Source organism: Colias philodice, chromosome 16 (genome assembly GCF_061535455.1).
Source record: "Colias philodice isolate Cphi_HAF_F1 chromosome 16, ilColPhil1 Martin Lab GWU primary, whole genome shotgun sequence".
NCBI classification, from domain to species: Eukaryota; Metazoa; Arthropoda; class Insecta; order Lepidoptera; family Pieridae; genus Colias; species Colias philodice.
Window position 1 is genome coordinate 5,127,353 of NC_143101.1, and position 21,981 is coordinate 5,149,333.

Below are 21,981 nucleotides of genomic sequence, written 5' to 3' on the forward strand. Positions count from 1 at the left end.
TTATCTCTGACATATCTACTAACTACTGTATTGATAACAAAATAAGCTAATCAAAGTTCTGTTTAAAATCAACACTGGGACGTCAATCATTATCAAATCTCGAGTTGTATTGGCATTCCTCAGTCCCTGAATAGCTAGTAAATAGTAACATCAAAGGGTAACATAGAGTTTATTTTTACTATATTTTTTTTTCTTTATTAGATGACTGCATTTGAAAAGAAATGTCTACAAAGCCATTAGTTTGGTGCTTTTGTGAACAAATTGTTCGTATAAGATTAATATTAATACAACTTACTACTTACATGAATTTTTTTTTGTTTCATGGGTCTACAAGTCTACTGGAAAAAAATACTGATTGTGCGTTATCTGCATGAAAATAACTAAGCATCTAATTTCTAAAACCTTTGAATATAATGGTTTAATTATAATAGTTTAACTTTTAATTTAACTCTATGAATTTTAAATACGTAGTAGAGCTTATTAAAAATATTATAAAAAATCATTTCTGACAACAAATATAAATAATAAATATATAAGAACTCAATAGTAGTACATATTTAATTAAGTACCTATACGAAATATAAACCTTACAATATTTTACAATAATTATATTAATTTCATCATAATAAAACTCAAATGATAAAAAAATCTCCGCCGGAAATATTATAAAAAAAGTCTTGCGCGGGAAAAAAACAACCGCGGATATTGTTCCATTTTAAAACGCGTGTCATAAATTGATTTGAATGTAAACGCATCCCCGTGCGATACAGTCAAGTGCAGATTGGGCCGACAGGTGCCATTTATCCGACACGCGCGGTACAGTCGAGTCAACTCGTGTATGCCTCGCGAATATAATCTGTGCAAGATAAAATGAACCACGTTTTCCCGCGGTTAACGTACGCGCGCGTGAATAATATTTATCATCTGTAATCTCATTTCAAATAGAATTTTCTTTTTATTTTATTTTTTTTTTATTGTGATCTTTAGTGGATAGGTTTATTGTGAATTTATATGATTAACTTAAATGTATACGTTGCGTTTGGCGGCTATTTCAATAAATATAGTGCAAGAATATCTATCAGAATTGGTAAGTAAAAAAAAATGTATGCGTGTACTAGAGTACCCACGTAAGAAGTGAAACTTTTTTATGACCTTAAAAATGTCATGAGTATGGCGTAACGCAAAAATGTCACGCGTACGGCGTAACGCAAAAATGTTACACTAAATTTTTGTCCAACCCCGATAAAGAAGTTTCACTTCAAAAAGTTGAGTGTCTTTGAATGCGTAAAGCTATGATTTTTATTCTTAATAGAAAGGAAGGCGAGACCTTTAATAATAAAAACAACAGGAACAATATTAATGTAATATATTAAAAGTAATTTATATGTACATAATATATGAAGTGTTTCGTGTAATTTATATTTCATACATACTTACTTTACTAAATTTAATTTATAATTTATTATTTTTGCACAACAATGTACATTGTACATAATATAATATAATATTGAACATGAAGCGTCTTATAATCATTTAATTTGGTATTTATAAGTGAGAATATGCGTAAAATTTAGGTACATGTTTATATATTTTCTAGAGTTAACAATTACCACATTTTATACACAATGAATAGTTATGATTTCCAATGAATTAACATTATGTATTATTTTGTAAGGTTTATGAATATACAGTGTGTCCGGACATGACATACCGATATTTGAAGGGGCTATTCTCCAGGTATTTTTATCGACAATTCAACCCCTCTACAGTCCCCTACCTCACCCCCCTCAAAATGGTTTTCGAATTTTTTAAAGTATGTTTCATCACTCTTATCAATTAAATTTGTTTAGTGGTCCCTAGAATAACTTGTTATTGTTCAAATAAAACCAAATTTAGTATTTTGTGACACTCACTTTCGAAGTTATTACAATTTTCATAAATTCACTATCCGAATTGATAGGTTTGCCATTTTGAGGGGGGTGAGGTAGGGGACTGTAGAGGGGTTGAATTGTCGATAAAAATACCTGGAGAATAGCCCCTTCAAATATCGGTATGTCATGTCCGGACACACTGTATAAGTATTTAATATTTTACTTTCCTACACTTCTACATAATATTTCAAGTAAGAAGCGGCAACTAGTGTATAGAATGTAGATATATATTTTTCACAATATAAACAAAAGATCTTCTTATTTTGTAACATAACACACAACACAATTAGATATACATAATAGGTTAATTACAGAGACTTGTGTGATTTTTTCACACACACACTTCTAAACATAAAAACAATGTTTTTTCAAATCCATCGATAATCTCTACATTAATATAGGTCCCTAATAAAGGCATTATCGCTTTAAAAATACGAAGGCTAAATTAAATTTAATAGATAGAAAATATCACGCTTAAGTGAAAATAGTATTCCTTTATTATTCATAAATAATAATTCGAATAAAAATGACCCGAGGATCGATTGAACTTAAATAATCTTAAGTCAAACACCTTCCAACCAAGAAGGCTATTTCTTCGGCAGATATCTGTATCGTATTCTGTGAACTATGAGACTCTATAATATAGTACTAATTATCAGATAATAGCGAGCTGCCCTAGCAGGCGTTGTTTTGTCTTATCGCCCCTTTTTTTTTATTTCTCTCCACAAGAAGCTTCCTTCTGCCATGACAAAAACGTTAAAAAATTAGCCGAATGGATCGGCCGTTCTCGAGTTTTACGCTTACTGCTTACATTTGGCGATTCGTTTTTATTACTTACACACATAATATATCAATCTGCTTACTCACATAATTAATAGGTAGGTACTTCATTTATTAAAAAAATACGCTAAGGTTTTTCCAAATTGTAAAATATTTGTATAACATCGCATAGGTAGAGCCAAATATTCGATAAAAAAAATACTGCAAAAGTATGATAAAAGAATGAACTGCCAATGTTTTACTAAATTATTACTACACCTTTATTTTCACCGAACAATAATCTGATGTACATAAATAATGTATAAAAAGAGAGTTGGTAAATTTCAACGCGGATATTGTTCCATTTATTACCATTCATTATGCAATCAAAGAATTTGAACTAATTAACGCATTTGTCTTCTCAATTCAAACATAACATATTCATACTTTCATATTATTATAGTCTAGTACATATTTTTATTGTTCAATTATAAATTTAAATTATTATATTTTAATGATTATATAAAACCACAAACACATTAGAAACGTCGTTATATAATATGAAAGGAATATATAAAGCATATGCTTCAATTACGTAGTATGTAGATTCTAGAGTATGAATTATTTAAGGAAAATGTATTATCATTAACATGAAAATAATTTTACTCTATTCTATATTATTTAGTCTATATCTCTAAGTATTCTTATTATATTAGTCTATAGAAGTCTTAAGGCTCTAGTTAGTAAATTCGTTTATGCACTAGCCTTGTAACTGGTAATGATTCCAAATAAGCATTTCGGTGTTTAAGAGCCAACAAAAAGAGCGAGATAATTCAATTATAATGTTCAAAAATTAGTTTTATGGAAGACGGAACATAACGGAAAATCTGTCCTATTTCTTACGTTTTGAAAGATACATATCTTTTTTTAATAAGTAAGATATGACAAAAAGAAAACGTAGGAACATGGCTAAAGTTACCATAGATTAATAGTAAAAAATTGATTGCTCTAGTGGCACAATCCAGGGAGGAAAAGTGGCTCTTTTGTTTGCTCTTAAGCCCGGCTTATTTAAATGTAATTTAAAAATCTCATGATGGTCGTTGAAAGAGGAAAGCTGGTACCTTGCAGTGATGGACCTGATAAAGGATAGCTTATGGTTTGGGCAAAAATTATTTTCAATTGTGACTTGTTAGAGTAAACTTGAATGTACTACGTACTAGGCTACTAATTGTTCACTTAGCAACAAAGAAAGATATTTGCGTGTAATGTTTTCAGATGTGAAGCTTTTGAGTGTGATAATAAATTCTGTTGCACTGATTAATTTCATTAAAAAGATACTGAAAGTTCTTTATCATTTATAAAGTGCATATAGTGTTCAAACTCAAGTAGGTACATGTATAAGAAAGACTTAGAAAACTTCTATATCTAGCATAATTCATGCCTTAATCACTCACATCGACTGAAAGAACTCATTTGTCTCAATTATTATTTATTTCACACACGCAAGCGAAATAATGCAATAGCTTCAAGAAACAATTTTTATGATCTAAGAAAATGTGGTTTTCAAATTTAAATAAGCATTGATTAAATAACAAAGGTTTTTGGGGATGTAGAGCCACGGTAGAGTCATTTAATAAAACTATTTAACTGTTAAATATCAAAGCTTTTTTATTAAAAGCTCTTTTTAATCTTTTAACTATTATTTTAACTTCATGTCTTTTATTCTGAATAGTAAAACAAATGTGAAGTCTTTCATAGGTAATCATAACCTAATATTAGACTGTAATAAGACGGTAATTTTTGGTCTATCGTGTTTTCATTAGTTCTGAATTAACAGTAACGCAGCAAGCATTTACCTGAGAACCGATAGAAGTTTTTCAAGATATAAAACGATGTGAACGCTTCCGAAGATATTGTTCCGGTCGTTCCCACACAATAAAAAGAGCCCTCGATAATAAGTGCAGATAATTGACGCATACAATATTATATGTACATAATAAGTGATTGTGCATTGTGTTCGAGTGTCGTGACGTATTGATGGGAATCATTTGCCTTGAGAAAAATATGGCTAGTCAGAGAAAAGTTGAGGTGGTAAGGTTGGTTGTATTTCATTGTAGTTGATTTGTTGTTAATCACTTGAGTAGAGGAATGACGGAAGGTTTTATAATTTGATAGGTATAAGAAGACTTTAAAACTTGTAAGAGAGGCTTTTAAGAATAATCTAAGTAAGAGTATATTTTTCTCTTTAGACTTTAACTACTTAACAATGCTACCAATAATTTTTAAACAACGATCAGATCAGATTATGAGTAGAGTCTATAAGAAAATGAGGGAAGAAAGTAACTATTATTATCTTAGTTTAGTTTTTACCTGCTTATAAAACCTGAAATCATTGAAAGTACTTTTCAATCCAAATGGATAAGCAAATTAAATGTTTGCTTGAAATTATTGAAAAGCTATAAGCTAATCGAAATACATATTTATGACTTCAAATAGCTGTTTCTATATCTCCAGCGTTCGGTTTATGTAAACATTAAGTGAGATCATTACAAGATCAATCCGTATTTGATGGTAACGGTGTGAGGTGCCGCCTAAGAGGCGGTACTAGCCGGTGTAACGGTAGGCCGACCTCACCATTGGCTGCTACTGGGCTATTGCGATTTAATGTATTAATTTTAACGTAGATTTTTACTGTTCATTTTTATTACAGTGTAAATTTACAAAAACTGAAAATAATTAAGCAAATCTCTGTGAATTACCGCTCTATTTATAGGTTTTCTAATCCAGTTTATACTCAAAATATATGATCTAGGGAGTTCCCAAATTTTGTATCATAATTATGATTCATAAAGACGTGACATCATTGAAAAAAATATATTAGAACTCTAATTAAAATGCTTAGTATTTATTTTAATACTTAATGACTCACTCACAGTAGTAAGTTTTTCCCCGAAAGAAATCGGCTAAACTTTGTACAATAAAGCTTTCATATTGTGTAGGTTTTTTATTCTATACGTGTACAGCTTGGAAGGTTTCTATTAATTATGAAGTATTATAATATAATTAAACTATGTAGTATGTAGAAACCTTTATAACAATTCTGTTGCAAAAGTTTCTGAAATGTAGAGATTTCTAGGTGCCTTGGTTAATTTCATGCCAAGACAATACGAAAAATTTTTAATACCTCGTAAGAAATATCTTAAATCTAAATCAATTTACAATTCCATAAAACATGGAAAATATATTGTATTTAAACCAAATTGATTCTACTAAGAATCAGATAATAGGTATTTAAAATGATTTCAAAACCATTCAATACCAAAATGAAAATATCGTCATGAAACTGACATCACATAGAACCTAAAAGTCATGAAACATCTAAGCACCCACACTTGTACAGTTCAGCCAGTGTTCCTGAAACGGAAACAAAATAGGTTTAAGCTTATGTTACTATATAACAATGGAGAGTTTACAATTAAATAATTTCAATAAGAATTAATATTTTCATGATCTCAACAATTCAGTTCATCTCAACACCAGTCAACGAACTCATAGACGTGAAAAGTGAATCTTTCAATTCGGCGGTTTGCGCAACACCCGTGAATCTATTTAAATCCTCATAAAAATAATTAAACGTTGCGCACGCGCCGTTACTTTGGATCCATATGTTATGATTCGGTAACGGTCAGTCGGATAACGGAAGGTGAAGCTTTATAACACGCAATCCTGTAACTAGTTATTTTATGCGATTCGTTATGCTTTTATGATTCAAACCATCTTCGTTAAGCTCACTTTAATGTGGATCCCGTCAAATGGTAAAAATATGTAGCGTCAACTGATGGTATCTTCAGTAGATCCTCCATAAATTATGGTTATAAATGTTGCTATCATCTCCTGGTTTAGTTGGTAGTGTATTGAGTAGTTGTATACAAAAAACAGATATGAGTTAGTAATCTCTTCGGATAATTTTTGATTAGGAAATTGTATCTTATTGAGAGACACAAAATTTCAATTATAAATGTGAAGTACTTAGAGAAACTTGTAGCACAGTATTGTAGCAACGAACCGACTTTCACGCTACATGAGGTGATTTTCAGACATCCGCATGCGTCATTTCAATTCATCGAATATGTACTTTGTTTTGTAGCTTTTTTTTTCTCTATAATTCTTTGCTATTTCAATTTGGTCCAATTCTTCAGTATAATTTTTTACAATATCCACATAGTTTACATTGTAAGCTATGGTTTATTGCATGAGTTTTAAAAACTGTGGAGTGTGAAGCTCTCCTGAAGCTATTTTCATGGTATTTTAACGTCCAAGACTTTAAGTAGATCTCCAGTCTCTTTAGTCTGATGATTCTGTCAATCTGCAGCTATAAGGGTGCTCCATGCGACCCTGTGGATGAAAAAGATGCATTCAGACATAAATAAATATGATTCAGTATTCCTACATTATATGAAATTGTAATGAACACGTATACAAAATTGTTGACAAACGTAATGTTAGAATATTTAATTGACGCGTATGACAGCTATATCCAACCAAAAAAACCCGTTGGAGTAAAAGCATAAAACGCAAAGAAGATTTTGAAGTACTTGCCAGTGTTAAGCATAATTATATTCAAACATTTAGTGTACAACAAACTAGAATTTTAAAACTAAGTTAACCACTTCAAAGCGAGAGGTGAACGCAAATAGCCATGTAAACTGTAAACATTACCGTTTTAAGAATTCACGGCAAGGTGTTTTGCGTTTTCATAATATTGTACGTACTTGACAAAGTACAATGAATTCTGACAAAATGTTAGTCGCGTTTAACTGGCAACACTAATGTGCAATCACGTCCCGAAGGCGGCGATGTGTCTAACTGCGTAGTTTGCATACCTTTATTTTCCCAGTATTTGTTTATTTGCGAAATAAAATTTGCCTTGATGTTCGAGTAGCGGTTATGAATGTAGATTTAGCTTCAAGTAATAAAAACAACAGAGTATTATAACTAATTTTCAAGAACTGACTTGTTTAAAACAATGGAAGCACGAACTTTAACATAGCACAAAATTTTATATTTGTTCATGAATAAGATTAATAAAATAAATTAATTAAATAAAAAAATTAAAATATTCAATTTGTACCTATCAGAGGTATAGAGTTAAAAGTTCGAAGACGTGACATCTGCCAACCCGCACTTGGCAAGCGTGGTGAACCCTCATAGCCTTCCTCTGAGGCCTATGTACCTGCAGTGGTTAAGGGAATTATTTATATAAATACAAATAACACATCGAAACCAATAATCGTAAACAATATTTAAAAAAAAGCTCTAACGGTCAACAATTCTATTTCTTGATAATTCAAGTAATACTGAGCAAACTAAATCGATTGTACATCAATATTTGAATTCAAATATTTGAGCTGTACCTACATTAATAGATAAGAATCTAGGCGATCGAAGTGATTTGTCTTTTTTACTATTCCAAACGTATTTGGACTTTCAAGCGATGTTTTACATACTAATTAGGACTATAGTAACATGCAGATCCGGAATTAGGATCCTATTTACGTTGGCAGACAGTGGTGACATCATTAATTTATCTAGCCGATCAGCTTTGTCTTGGAACGTGTCGTTATGGTACAATAAACTTTATTTGACATGCTCATCGAAACTTTTGATAATTCTCAATCTATTTATAATTCATTTATAATCCAATACATTTATCCATGTAAATTAAAAATTTAAAACATATATGACATTGCAGAGAATCTATACTATCTATACTCATATTATAAAGCTGAAGAGTTTGTTTGTTTGAACGCGCTTATCACAGGAACTACTGGATCGATTTGAAAATTTTAAAAAAATTTTTGTTAGATAGCCCATTCATCGAGGAAGGCTATATGCTATATTATATCATCACGCTAAGGCCAACAGGAGCGGAGCAACACGGGTGGAACCGGGGAGCGCAGCTAGTTGTTTTATATTTAAAACTTTAGGCCTTTATTGCAGTAGTTGATTTAAAAAAGCTTTCGTACTTAGTCGTAAGTAAACTAAAGCACTAGAAGAATATGTTACCTTACTTGATTTGAGAACCATACATGTTATTTCGTATACAAAAAATATAGTTAAAGTTAATAAGAAAACCAAGCTTAATTGTTCCGTTACAACGTCTTTGCACTATTAATTTCGACCGTGATCTCCAGACGGACAAGCGACACAGGTATTTACAAACATAAATCGTTATTTACGCAGAGAGCATGCTTATTACATGAGATTAGGCGCCCTTAGACTTTAGAGTTCAGAGCAACTGTCTGCGGTTGTCCGTGCTAAGTGTGGGAATTACAGCTAAATGGAGAACGAATATAAATAAATATAATAGTTTAAAAAAACTAAAAAAAACACGCTTTTTGCAAATTGAAAAATGGAATAATTTTATCAAATTAGTGTATTGTCATCGGTCCTCAATAAATCTACAAAGTTTGAACGAAATCTGGCCGTTTAAAGTGGGTCAAAATCACGTCCAAAGAAGTCGGTTACAAACATACAAACATACAGGTGAAGCTAATATAAAGCGTGTAAAAATATGTTAAGTTGTGTTATGTTTTTACTTTTAGTCAACGATAAAGAAAAAGATCGATAAGTGACGGAGGACTATAGTGCATTTTCCTCATATCTCACAAGGAGACATGGAACTCCATTTGCAACTTAATTTCAACATAATGACATAATCAATATAATCAATTATAAAGAACCTCCCGGATGATTTCCAGAAACTGTAACGAAAATTGTATTATGTACCTATCTACTACCAACTTTACTTTATTCGCATTAAAATACATATAAAATACGTGTGATAGAGTCCATCTCTATCTGCATCTAAAAATTTTAAATACCAAATTATACCTACTTAACAAAATCTTAAAAGGTAAATAAATTAATATTTTTCCCACCCGGCTGGAAATACGTTTTAGCTGTACCTACGAAAGCATTATTCCTTCTTGCCACTGATACGTACAACATTTTAATTTACGTAAAAACCCATAATAGATGCCTAAACGTCCAACACCATAATTCACATCCATCAAAACATCTCCACCTCAGTCATAGCGAATGTTAATTAATTCGATTATTTCCGTCTCAAAAAACCCAGGAAGAAATAAGCCATAAGCATGGCTGGCTAGGCATGCACCACGCTTCGCTGCCGACCATCCTACCATATCGCACAACTTCATAACCACTCACGATTTTAGCCTCTAATTTCTTCAAGATAAAGTTGATGAATTAATAAACATATTGAAACCTTCGGTCGCCCTCACAATAATTGTTTAAGTGAATGAACTATGCGCATACATTATTTGTTTAGTAACCTTAAGTAAATTTAAATATGTACATCGGTATGCGCGCTAATCGTGGCAGAATCTTTATTGAATATTAATTTTGCATATTAAGAAGAAAAAAATAGTTAAATACTACATTTAAGCATTTTCTTAAAAATACATTTTCAAAATATATTCTTTGGTTACAGATTTGTAAAAGGGCATAAGAGACTGCAATGATGACGTAAGGTAAGTTTACTACGAGCGATTTTTAACTTTAAACAAAATAGCAAAGAAAAAATAACGTGAAGCATATGTAGGCATAAGAATAAATAATATTATAATAAATTCATTCAAAACTATACAATGTTATTAAATCAATATTCAGGACAATATTATTTTATTACTGGTATCAAATATCACTACTAGCGTAATTTAAAGCATTTGATTGAAACCATCGATTCAAATCCAGTTTCTGTCGATTTTCATCTAACAAATGGTTTGAATTGACGAATGATAGCAATGAAGTTAATCTTGATATACCGTGGCTGTGGCATACTTGTTTATTTATTTCATATTGTATTCATTAACATATGTATGGAATAACGCTACGAATTTATAGGTATAAATTATGGGCGCTTCAAAATCTTAATTTATTACAGCAGTCACTAAAATATAGAAAGTAGTAGGACAAATTATTAGGTATTCATCCTTCGTGAGATGTTAGGTGGCTGAGAATTGAGATAGACACATGTATTTAGCTATTAATTACGTTTGAACACATTTATCCTCGTATTCGTTTAAACGGCTTACATAACCAGAATGTTAATTTTGGGTTTAATAGGTAGGTACCCATTATTATGTTATTATTTTATTCAGCCTATGTGACCACTATATGGTCAAATGATACATTTACTGTCCCCTAGTAATCTTTATGAATTTAATCGTTTTCATTATTAATTTTATTTTATAACCTCCAAACAAAACCGCATATTTACGCTAGTAAATAATAACAATTCGAGTAGCATATTATATGTACTATGTTCAACAATACCAGGAATTATGTTTATAACTGTTTTAATAATACATACATAATTAGTAGATTCGTGTTATTTTCATGCCATTAGTTTAATGTTACCTTGGATTTAGTCTCCCCTTCCGTAAAAACTCCCTTTAAAAATACATGATTTTCATTCAGTTCCTTGAAACAGAAATGGAATAAATCCTACAAGAATTCTTAGTTTGAAAATGAGCGCGGGAAACATCTAGTAGGTAATTGAATAAACAAGAAACTTGTTCCTGATAGAGTAACGCCTAGGTGTAGACCATAATGCGTTTCTTGCGTCAATAGCCTTAATAACTTTGCCTGCAATCTATCAAACCGGGTGGTATTTGCTTACTAAGTAACAGTCGCATATCCTTTACTTGAAGAACTTTTTATGAGAGGATGTTTCTATTATAATTTATTAATGGAACCGTTATATCATATAAGTTATTATGGACCGTTCTTATATATTGCACGCCTCATAAGCGAAGCGTTGAGGCTACTGTCACTTCGCGCAAAACATCTGATTTTTCAAACTTAAAATGTCTTTATGTATCATACATTGCACTTGTAAGATAATACATACACACACATATTAAGAAAAAACACTATTTTTAACGTTCATTATATTTTTGATGTCATTTTTGTTATTTAAACTAGTTAAAAAACAGTTTAAAAAAGTTCTGTCTTGGACGTCCGTGTGTCTGTATGTGCGGATCCTTTTTCTTGTTAACACGATAGCGACCGAAATACTTTACTAATCGAGTCTTTTTTTTTCTCTTACGCTTGAGTATGCTCAGGAATAGAACCCTTTCATTTTTCAGGGTCTGATTCGATGTGGTTTAATTGTTATTAAATAAACAAAAATAATAATTAATAAATATTTATTAAAAAAAAATTATGAGGCGTGCACTTTTGGATTTTCCAAATTATTTTTTACTGTTTACTGTGAAATGAGGATTGGTATATAATAAGGGCCATATTTCAAGTTCTTTTAATATATCTATAGAGCTGGTTTCAAACTCTTATATCGGCTGTTTTAGAAGACTACATTTACATACTAGGAATAAGGAAACAATGAGTATTTTCAATAGTCTAAGCTGTAAATACATCTGTATATCGTAGATGGTCGTATTTCTTTTCTCGGCAAAACGATGTATGCATACAGCGGGTTCTAATAATAATATCTTAAATATGGAGAACGTAACAGTACGTATGATTATTCAATACATTATACGAAGAACTGTAGTGAATATTCTAAAACAATGTCTTTTCTCAATACAACGTGCAAAAAGTCCGATTATCTATGAAATAATCCACGCAAAAAATGTAATAATACGACCACCACGTAAGTAACATTGGTTACATACTTGGACATCGATCAGTACATCACATCACATTAACGTATCGGAGTGCTGTATAAAACTGCAATAGACTACCATTATCCACGCACGAGACACGCACGCGTGCTATTCCAGCAAAAACGTTGCTTCTCGAAAATAGACTTAGAGGTAAAGAGAAAGCGCTTAAAGCGGCGAACTATATCTCAAAATGCGTGCCATCAAAAGCGCGGTATGTGCCATGGCTTGCGGTTTTTATCGACATCTGGTAGATAGACAATAATTGACCAACTATGTCATAAGAAGAAAATAACCAACGGATCGAGGCATTGTTGCGGAATTTATATCATCAATATCTAACGTCCACGCGATGATTTGAAAGAATTTGCTTGTTTATCCTTTGATTTCCGTATAGTATCTTAGAATATGCGGGTCGAGAGGTCGTTTTTTCGCGTACGCCTCTAACTTATAATTGTTCCCGCGTGATAATGAAATCTTGGTAACGGGTCTCTTGATGATCATTTGATAGTAAACTATAAATCAGCCGCTAGTTACTTGAACATAGGTTCTTATTTTGCTATTAATGCATAAATGAGGTTTTTGCGAGCTTTTTGATTAAGGTGGTTATTGGATTCTCATTCCTCGGCCGGTTCATTGATTAATGATATTTTCTTGTGCAAGGAAAATTGTAACTTGATGTCCTTTAGGATAACCGCATTCTGAAAAGCTTATCACATTCTCTACTTACCAAGAAGAGAACTAGAATATAATTTTGATTAATATACATGTATCACGATCATTTGCATTTATTAAAAGACACGCGCGTGATTATAAAGAATACGTAATAGGGTATGCCGTACGTCGTTTAGCATAAGAAATTGTGGATAGAAAAAACCTATAACTGCCAATCCACCTGCTCGTGATTATAGCATGGCATCCTCATTGCTACAATTACTGAACCCCTGTGACAACTCAGGGAAATTGCACACAAATAGGACCACGCACGCATACTGTAATAATATGGATTAGAGAAAATGCACATGGTCGTTTCTAACGTTTATAGTTTTACTCTATGTTGAAGAAAATGTCTCTTTTAAATAACCGTGTTTTTGTTGAGATTTGTATCCCTTGAATGTACAGTTTTCCAGTAGGTACTAAAACAACTTATTAGTCATTATATGGACGTTTCAAACTTATGTTATAAGTATTAGCAATACAATCATAGAATACCTACAATCGTTGAGTAAAAGAGACTTGAAGTTGAAACAATAAAGAACAATTTACAATCAAAAAGACGATAATTGGCTCCCTTTCATAATCTACATACTTTTGCAAAGACTTTCGGGACATCAATACTAAACGAAATTGTAAATTATGCTATATCTAAATGTCTAGCTTTCTCAGTAACTCGACTGCATAACCTGACCATGACTAGGTACAGATTTTTTCAACACGTATGAAAACGAGGGTACTTTCACAGTTGAAAAAATTCATTTTGTATGTGGTATTAATCACAAACCTGTCTTATTCTAATATGGTATGTATAGGTATTTGAATATACTCGTATATAGGAAGGAATGTGAATAAAACTGCTACTTTTATCGAAACTGAGAGCAATATACGTAGTCACAAGTTTTTAGATTTTATCACTGTTATAATTTATTACTAGCTCTGCCAAACAAATAAATAATTTGAAGCTCAATCCTATTTTTCACTCTAATGAAGACGTCTTGATAACTGTTAATTTTTATAACATTTATATTATAGTCTTTATGGTAATAAATATTGCAAGCAACAACAAACACAATTTAAGAGATCGAGAATCTTCCAAAATTATTCATTCTACGGTTTACTCTATAAAGACTCTACATATTCAAGCAATTTTCAACGTATTCATAGACTCTGGAATACATACGGGAATGATTCATCATCAGAATAGAATTCCTACGTTTTTCACGTCCTGTGAAAACCATTTGTATCTAGGAGTGTCTATATAACTTTATGTAAGAAAAATAATTCATGGTCGCACGTAAAACACTAAAAACTTTATATGATTTTTATAATTTGATATTAGATTGTGTGTCGTCGATAATTGCATAGTAATAACGGTGTTAGCTTTATAATAAATGACACACAAACCTTGAAAAAACGTCAATTTAATATTTAAAAACGAAATTGTTAGCTATCTCTAATTTGATGAATAAAATCAGTATGTTTCATTGTCATTAGCTCAAACGAGAGGTCAAGTATTAATGGATTGGGTTAATATGATAACTTGATCAGATATACATGCATTAATGGTGCCTATTGTTCGTTCAAATCATTAACAATAAGTATTCCTTTTTTGTTGTAAAACTTTGCACATCTAGGCTACAATCTTTGTATTAGATCTGCGAAAATTGTCAGTGCAAAAAAACTTGAACTCTATGTCGAAATTCAGTGTAAAAATATTGTACTTGTATAGGAAAAGAGTCATAAAGCTTGTATATTTTTTCAAAATACTCACCATTCCGCAAAATATCTTCCATAGGGGGTTAAGAAGTTACAACGTTAAAAATAGAAAGCTTTGCATTAAATTGAGATGATTGAAGACGACTGAAAACTCTAGTTGAGTGCAGTCATGAGTTAACTTTCAAATTAGTAGGTACCTTAACCTGGTGAATATTATAGTTTTCGAAGCTCGAGTATATCTTGCATTAGTATTATCATTCGCAAGATAATTTTGTCTTCACCTAGTATACAGAGGAAATGCTCTAACAATAGGCACTAGTTGAATAATGTAGTATTGTTTGTTCAGAGGACATTTCATTGACAGGCGCCTTCAAATGCACAATTATATTGAAAACGTAATTACGCAGTACCTAAGCACACGGTTATGTTAACTTATTGTATGTTTGTTAACTTTAGTTGATTAGAAGTGGCATAACACCTTCTCTCGTATTTCTATCATGTTTATTTCCTTTGAAAACCTAAAACATGCATGCTTAATTTGTAAAAAAAAATTATGTGAAATATATGATTTATTTATTTATTTACTTGTGGGATGCTTCATAACAATTTTTTTTGTCCGTTTTATTTTATTTTTTACTTATTGGTTTATGACAGTCTGCTTTGGAACCCAGAATATTTCAATGCGTACTTATTAAAATTAACAAACATAACTACCCATAAATTTCTGTTCATCCATGTCTTAGGTACCTACCTACCTACATACAAAGTCTTCATAATCGACAGAATACACACAAAAATAAACCGCTAGAGCTTTAACCAACTCAACAGATATTGCACTAATTAACCCTCATCACCTCACTACTATTAAACAATACTTAATTAGGTTTAACATCTTTATGCCGTCGGTACAGGAAGCTCTAGACAGGATCGTAATATATCTGAAGGTAGAAAGAACGCCGAATCATCAATCAGGTGTAATGGATAAGAGCCTAATGATCGGCATGCATAAGCATTTGTTGGTACATAACATTAGTGTATTTAGTAAATGCCTATATGGTTATAGTTGTTGACCGACTTTTGGCGGTGATTTGCAGTAAGATAATGGATCAAGGAACTCTTCCGTTTTAAAGAAATTACTATCTGATTAAATAGGATGTCACTATTTCATATATCGTCAATATTTTCATATTTTTGATTGAGAAAATTCTCTAAATCTTTAAACTAGGTATCATTTTAAATTTGTGTCATTTTTCTATTTATAGAATTAACACCTAATCCGGTACATAATAAAAAAAGACGGGTTGCACTCCGGGAGTGCCGGCAGAAGTGAAAACTTGATTATTAACGTTGAGCATGTTTGATATCCATCCGTCGCTTTTTCGATCAGGTCACGTGTCCTGACGCGAGTTTAAGATTTTATACCCAATGCCGCTAAAGAAGTTTTCACTTCAAAATATTTCTAATGTGTATATAATTTTTCAAGTTACTTACAATGTGGTCTAATGCGAAGAGAGCTAGATTTAAATCACTTTCATAAACCCCAATTGAATTTAAATTAGCTTACTGTACCACACTTTTAGAAAAACTTCCTAGTTCATTTTGGTGCTTCTTTCAATTACATACTTTATTTGTAAAATAATAAATATCTGATTTGATTGTTTGCTTACACTATATTAACGTCTGTGAGTTTTTCATATTATACAGAAAAAATATTTCAAATTATGTTGCTGAATATATATGCATCCAATTCAAATTTGCACTCAGTTGTTTTATTTTATTCATCTTCAAGTCAACATTTCAAAGTTGCACTATTTGCTTGGTATTCTGCCACGTTTATTTACCCGAAGGCTGTCGACTATATAAATTTATAGTCCATAATTATTCTATAAAATAAAAGAAATAGCCTCATATATCTATACTCTAGGATTCTCTTTCAGGGAGTACGGTAATAACACATTTCTCAGTACTGTAGTAGCCTAACGTAGTTTTACATGTAATATATGAGTTATTAGAAAGCATCACCTGCCGTCAGTCGCGTCTATTAAATCTAATGAGTGCATCTCAATCTTGGCCGGTTTGTACTGATGAGAAGATGCCTTACAAATTAGACACTATCATCTCAAAAGTAGAGACTAATGCTATATTTCAAGGAAGGTAGTAAAAGAGGAGGAATTTTTACGTGAAAGAAGATGTAGTGAATGTACAAATGTCTTGGTTAATACCAGAGATAATTCTCTATTTTCAAACTGTTAAATATATAAAAACTATGTATAATAGTCTAAATAATATAGCTTCGCATTAAGAAAAGACATATTGTGGCAGTCATAAAAAATTATTAACAACTAGCGGTCCGCCCCGGCTTCGCCCGTGGTACATGTTTACGTTTTCTCTACATAAGAACCATCCTCGTACTTCAAGGAATATAATAAAAAAAGAATTACCGAAATCGGTTCAGCCGTTCTCGAGTTATGCGCTTACCAACACATTTTGCGATTCATTTTTATATATAAGAAGATGCAACTTCAATTAGAAAATCTCGTCAATACTTAACTATAAATCAAAATCATAGACAGGTAATCCTATACTTGCACTTCCAAGTTTTAATTAATTAAAATCAAACAACCATTATAATGTACGCCAAACAAATTCCAGGTAACACCAAGCAAGACAACATTACAAATAAACTTATTAAAATCTCTTAACCTAAAATATTTATAAGCCCGATATTTATTTATGCTGAAAAAAAGCTCCACTAATGGCTTCTACAAACATTGTTAGTCGCCGTGATTTGGTAAAGTTCAGTTATTCACTCGTCGATCAATAGATGCCAGCTACAAGGTATGTTATAAATGTTATTTTAATAGCTACAATGTTATGCTTACTGTGAAGTATAGGAGTGGCACGTGGAAGCTGGATTTGGATAACATAATTTGGTATTGACGCACTTAACACATTTTGTAATTACAGTATGCGCGCCGAAATATATCGACTGATTGATTGATTGATCGATAAATATTTGATTGTTCTGTAATGATATAAATAGATAGGCATTTAAATGGAAAGGTACTGGGCACGGCCCTCTCGTTTAATGACGATTACTTGGGGCAGTAATTATACTTGATAAAGGTTTGTAATTATTTATAACGTCGAGAAAGAAATTAAAAATAAAATTCAACGTACCATATTTGGAAATGGGTAATAGAAAAAAGTCAGCAGAGCATAATAATTTGTTGCGCGTATCGATAACGCAAACCAACCCTATCTTCTACCAGTAACTATTAACTATTCTGTGCCTCTACTACGTACTTGTTGTCAACAATAGGTATTTCAAGATGAATTCTTTAATAAACACGTTTCCTGCCACAATATGTTTTTCAAGTTATAATTATTTAACATTTTTCCTTAAATGTAAGGCTCACGATGCCTTGTAGTGAATGCACATCATCTGTGGAGTAATAAAACACTTTTACAAAAGTTCAAACACATTAAATCGTTTACAAAATAACTACACTACTATTAGATAAAACGCACCTCCATTAGATTACATTTAATTGAATGATACACGACTGACACAACTATGTCATATGCTATTAAGGTCTCATTATTGTGGATCTCGGAGCACGCGGTAGAAATACAAACATAATGATATATTCCACGGTAATGACATTTCTTTAGTATGAAATGCTCACATATCAAGTTCCGATGATTGTACGTATTGATGTAATTGAATACTTGTATACATTTTAATGATTGGATGAATTGCCGTTATGTTAAAGTTGAACACAATTGGAAGAAATTTTGATGATTGTAGACGAGAGGTGAGGTCAGGAGTCCTATATCATTAAAATATTTATCGAGGCTTTGCTACTTTTCATGTACTACATTTTAAACACAAGAACAATTACAAAATTACTTATACTATTTGTAACAGCGCTTTGTATGATTTAGGTAAGTATATTATTTGTTCAGTTTTACACAACGATAACGAAGTTGCGGCTGAAAAGCTTTAGGACAGCTTTAGGTGATAATTAATAAGTATTTTTTAAATCTTCATTTGAAACAACAAGATCAATAATTCCATTGTATAGATATTATGTATCTTGTCTAGGTGTAAAATGAAAACTCTTTGATAAATGCAATTATACGGGAAAAGCTATAATTTTCGTTCGCAAATCTATTATTTCATGCAATACTCAAGTACCTAAATTGGATCTAAATCAAAGCGACAACTTTATCTAGTCTCCCAGTTGTGATGATTTATGAGCTCACTTTATGGTTTTATCTATAACTGCATTTCCTTACTTGTTTTCTATGACAGATTGTTAGCAGTTATTGCGTAAGAATTTAATTCTTTGAAACTAAAGGAGATAATAATAAATTACATACCTGGGTACATTTTTAACAATTTCTATCGGAGATTGTTAGGATTCTATAAACTTTATATGTATAAACAACTAAGTATCAGTAATTTCATACTCGTATACGTAATGCGTATAATGCAATAAAAACTTGTTAATATATAAATTAAAAATGTAGTTAAATCTAGGTGTAGTACATAAGTAAGTGTGTAGGGAAGTAGCTTTACAATACATTATAGTGTATTTTCAGGAAAATCAATATATGGTAGGATAAATTTCATTAAAATTGAAGAAAGTAATTCAATTGAAGAAGATAAACTTTCGAGAAATAGCATAATACAGGCAATCTGCATAAAATCAAAATGCGTGTTCAATCTACGGTAAAGCCTTCATCTTACTGAGTTATCCAATACCGTATATATATTTGATTTGCTATGTACATTGCCTGTTGTTTGTGATTAAAAGTTATATGATAAACGACACAAAATATCGAATACTGAGTTCTTGGACAGACTGTTGTGTATTGTTAAAACCAAGAGACAAATCAAAAGTTACAACGTTTTGATTGAAGTTCCATGAATTTATTGAAGTTAGGGCTTGTCGCCTAAAGTCAAAATCTGAACCATTGGTTCATATTGTATTTGCACTGCACTGAAAGACACTATATTATTAATATGTACAAGTAATATTTAGAATATATTGATACATACCTACATAGAGCAGACGACCATCTACGCCATCGTAATTCGTAACATAACATATCAGAAACCGTTGATACAACCATGACTTACAAGCATCAATGTATTGCACTTAGATTCTGTTAGATTACGTCTGAAATATGCGATAGTTTCCGATGCAATACGAAATCATGCGCGTCCACCCGTTACATGAACATCACTAATGACGACACGTAACTAAACTCAAAAGCGAAACGAATTTCTCAATAAAACGATCGATTTAGAAACAGGACCGGTTCGTGAAATGGAACTTCAATTGCCATAATTCGTGATCTTACTTCCGGGAGCAATATGGAACAATTTGATTGGAAATTAGATACATTATATCTGTTTGTTGGAATAAACAGTAACATTATATTATTGTCATTAATGATAATAAAAGTTATCGTAAAAGTATATATATATAGATACATGTTATTAAAAAAAAGATTAGTATCATTACCTGTTTCCCGCGACTTATTCCAAGTGGTCAAAGGAAATTCTCAATGAATGTATCGCAGTAAAAAGTAACCTGTGTAGTCCTGTATGGAAACCTTAAAAATCATATTACCACATACCAAATTGCTCTATGGCGTCGTGAAATAAAAATAAACAAACAATTTCGTATTTTTAATATTAAGTAAGGACAAGTGGAGATTTCTTTTGTTAGCTCTACATAATGTCTTTGTTTACGAGATGATTTCCAGCAGTTACCGGTTCAATTCGCAACAGTGCTAATTAAAATGTTGTAGGACAACAAAATTTTGCATAAACCTACTTAAAGAGAGTGAAACTAGTCATTGTCATGTTCACATTTAGTATATAAAATTCTCAGTATTCGCAGTCTATACACTCGTTTCGGGACATGTTCAAATCCAAATATCTCGTTTGTAGAACGTGTAAAAAATAGCAGGTCAGCTCTTAACGATGGTCATTGTACACTGTGTTTGACAAAACAGCCGCGGTCATGCATAATAGCCCAAATGATAGCAAGCAAAAACCTGTCTGTTCCCATTTACAAACATGACGCGACAATACCTTAATTTTTTGTGTCAATCATACAAACGATTGATAGCTTATAAATTTGAAATTATCTGTGGAACTCAAGCGTATAGAGTCGTTGGTACCAAACTGCGAAGTCTGTAATTATTAATCTGATAAAAGATTACATACAAATGTTTAGTTCCGAATAGATTCTAGTCTATACCGATAATTTATTTTTCAAATGACTGTTTTAATTCATGAAATATCTCTTTGTTTGATTTCGAAAGCTATTCAAGTATGAATTGATCGTGAAACAATAAAAAATTGTCATATTATCATCTCATACATTTAAATCTCAGATACATACTTATTTTTTAATTATAACGCGCTTTTATTGTATTATATGATATCTATAATAGAAATAATAAAAGAATAGTTATGTCGGATTTAAATCTTACTTATCGAATATTGACTGCCCCATAATGCGTACCGCCTACACAGTTACAGGTGCAAGCATTGTTAACTAAAGCACATGGCACGTGCCAACCAACACGCCTCTTTGATATAATGTATAATTGTATCTATTTAAAGAATAACTCAAATAAAGCTGTAGTAATTTTCTGTATTCGTTCATATTGAGGTTAAGAGTCTTTATCAATTTTAGAGTGATTTTTACTTGTTTCTGTAATTCTTTAGAAGCTCGTTTAACAAAACTAAATTAGTAACAATGTGTGATGATATCTTAAATTAAAGATTCATTCAATATCTAAAATACGTTCGAGACAATTTATTGATATTCATTGTCCAGTTTGTTTAATAGCCAATAACCTAAGGCGTGTTTCAATTTTTTCCATGCGGGACGTTCGTGTCTTTGTATTTTACACGGAATTTAATAGAAGAAGTTTTCTTATAAAATATACTACAGTAAAGACACTGAGACATCCTAAAATATGTTCGAGGCAATTTATGTACTTTTATTGAAAAATTCAAAGAACATCTAAGTTAAAATAGCCTTACTTTGATGAAATTTTATGCGTATATGGCGTCGAATTTCTAGTTCTTACAACAGAGTTAAAAAAAATAAAAAATA

The 21,981-nt window shown here is 31.3% G+C and overlaps 1 protein-coding gene across 3 annotated transcripts in view; it reads left to right on the forward strand.

Annotated features, from left to right (window-relative positions):
• The first annotated feature begins 775 nt into the window (after positions 1-775).
• The window catches only part of LOC149481638 (uncharacterized), a 46,542-nt gene continuing 25,336 nt past the window's right edge, over positions 776-21,981 (forward strand). For 2 of the 3 annotated variants that reach the window (XM_089705213.1, XM_089705214.1), the window contains exons 1-2: positions 776-1,087; positions 10,207-10,246. The gene's annotated coding sequence lies outside the window, so the exon portion shown is untranslated. The remainder of the gene's footprint in view (positions 1,088-10,206; positions 10,247-21,981) is intronic. The other variant, XM_089705215.1, reaches the window with a different exon arrangement.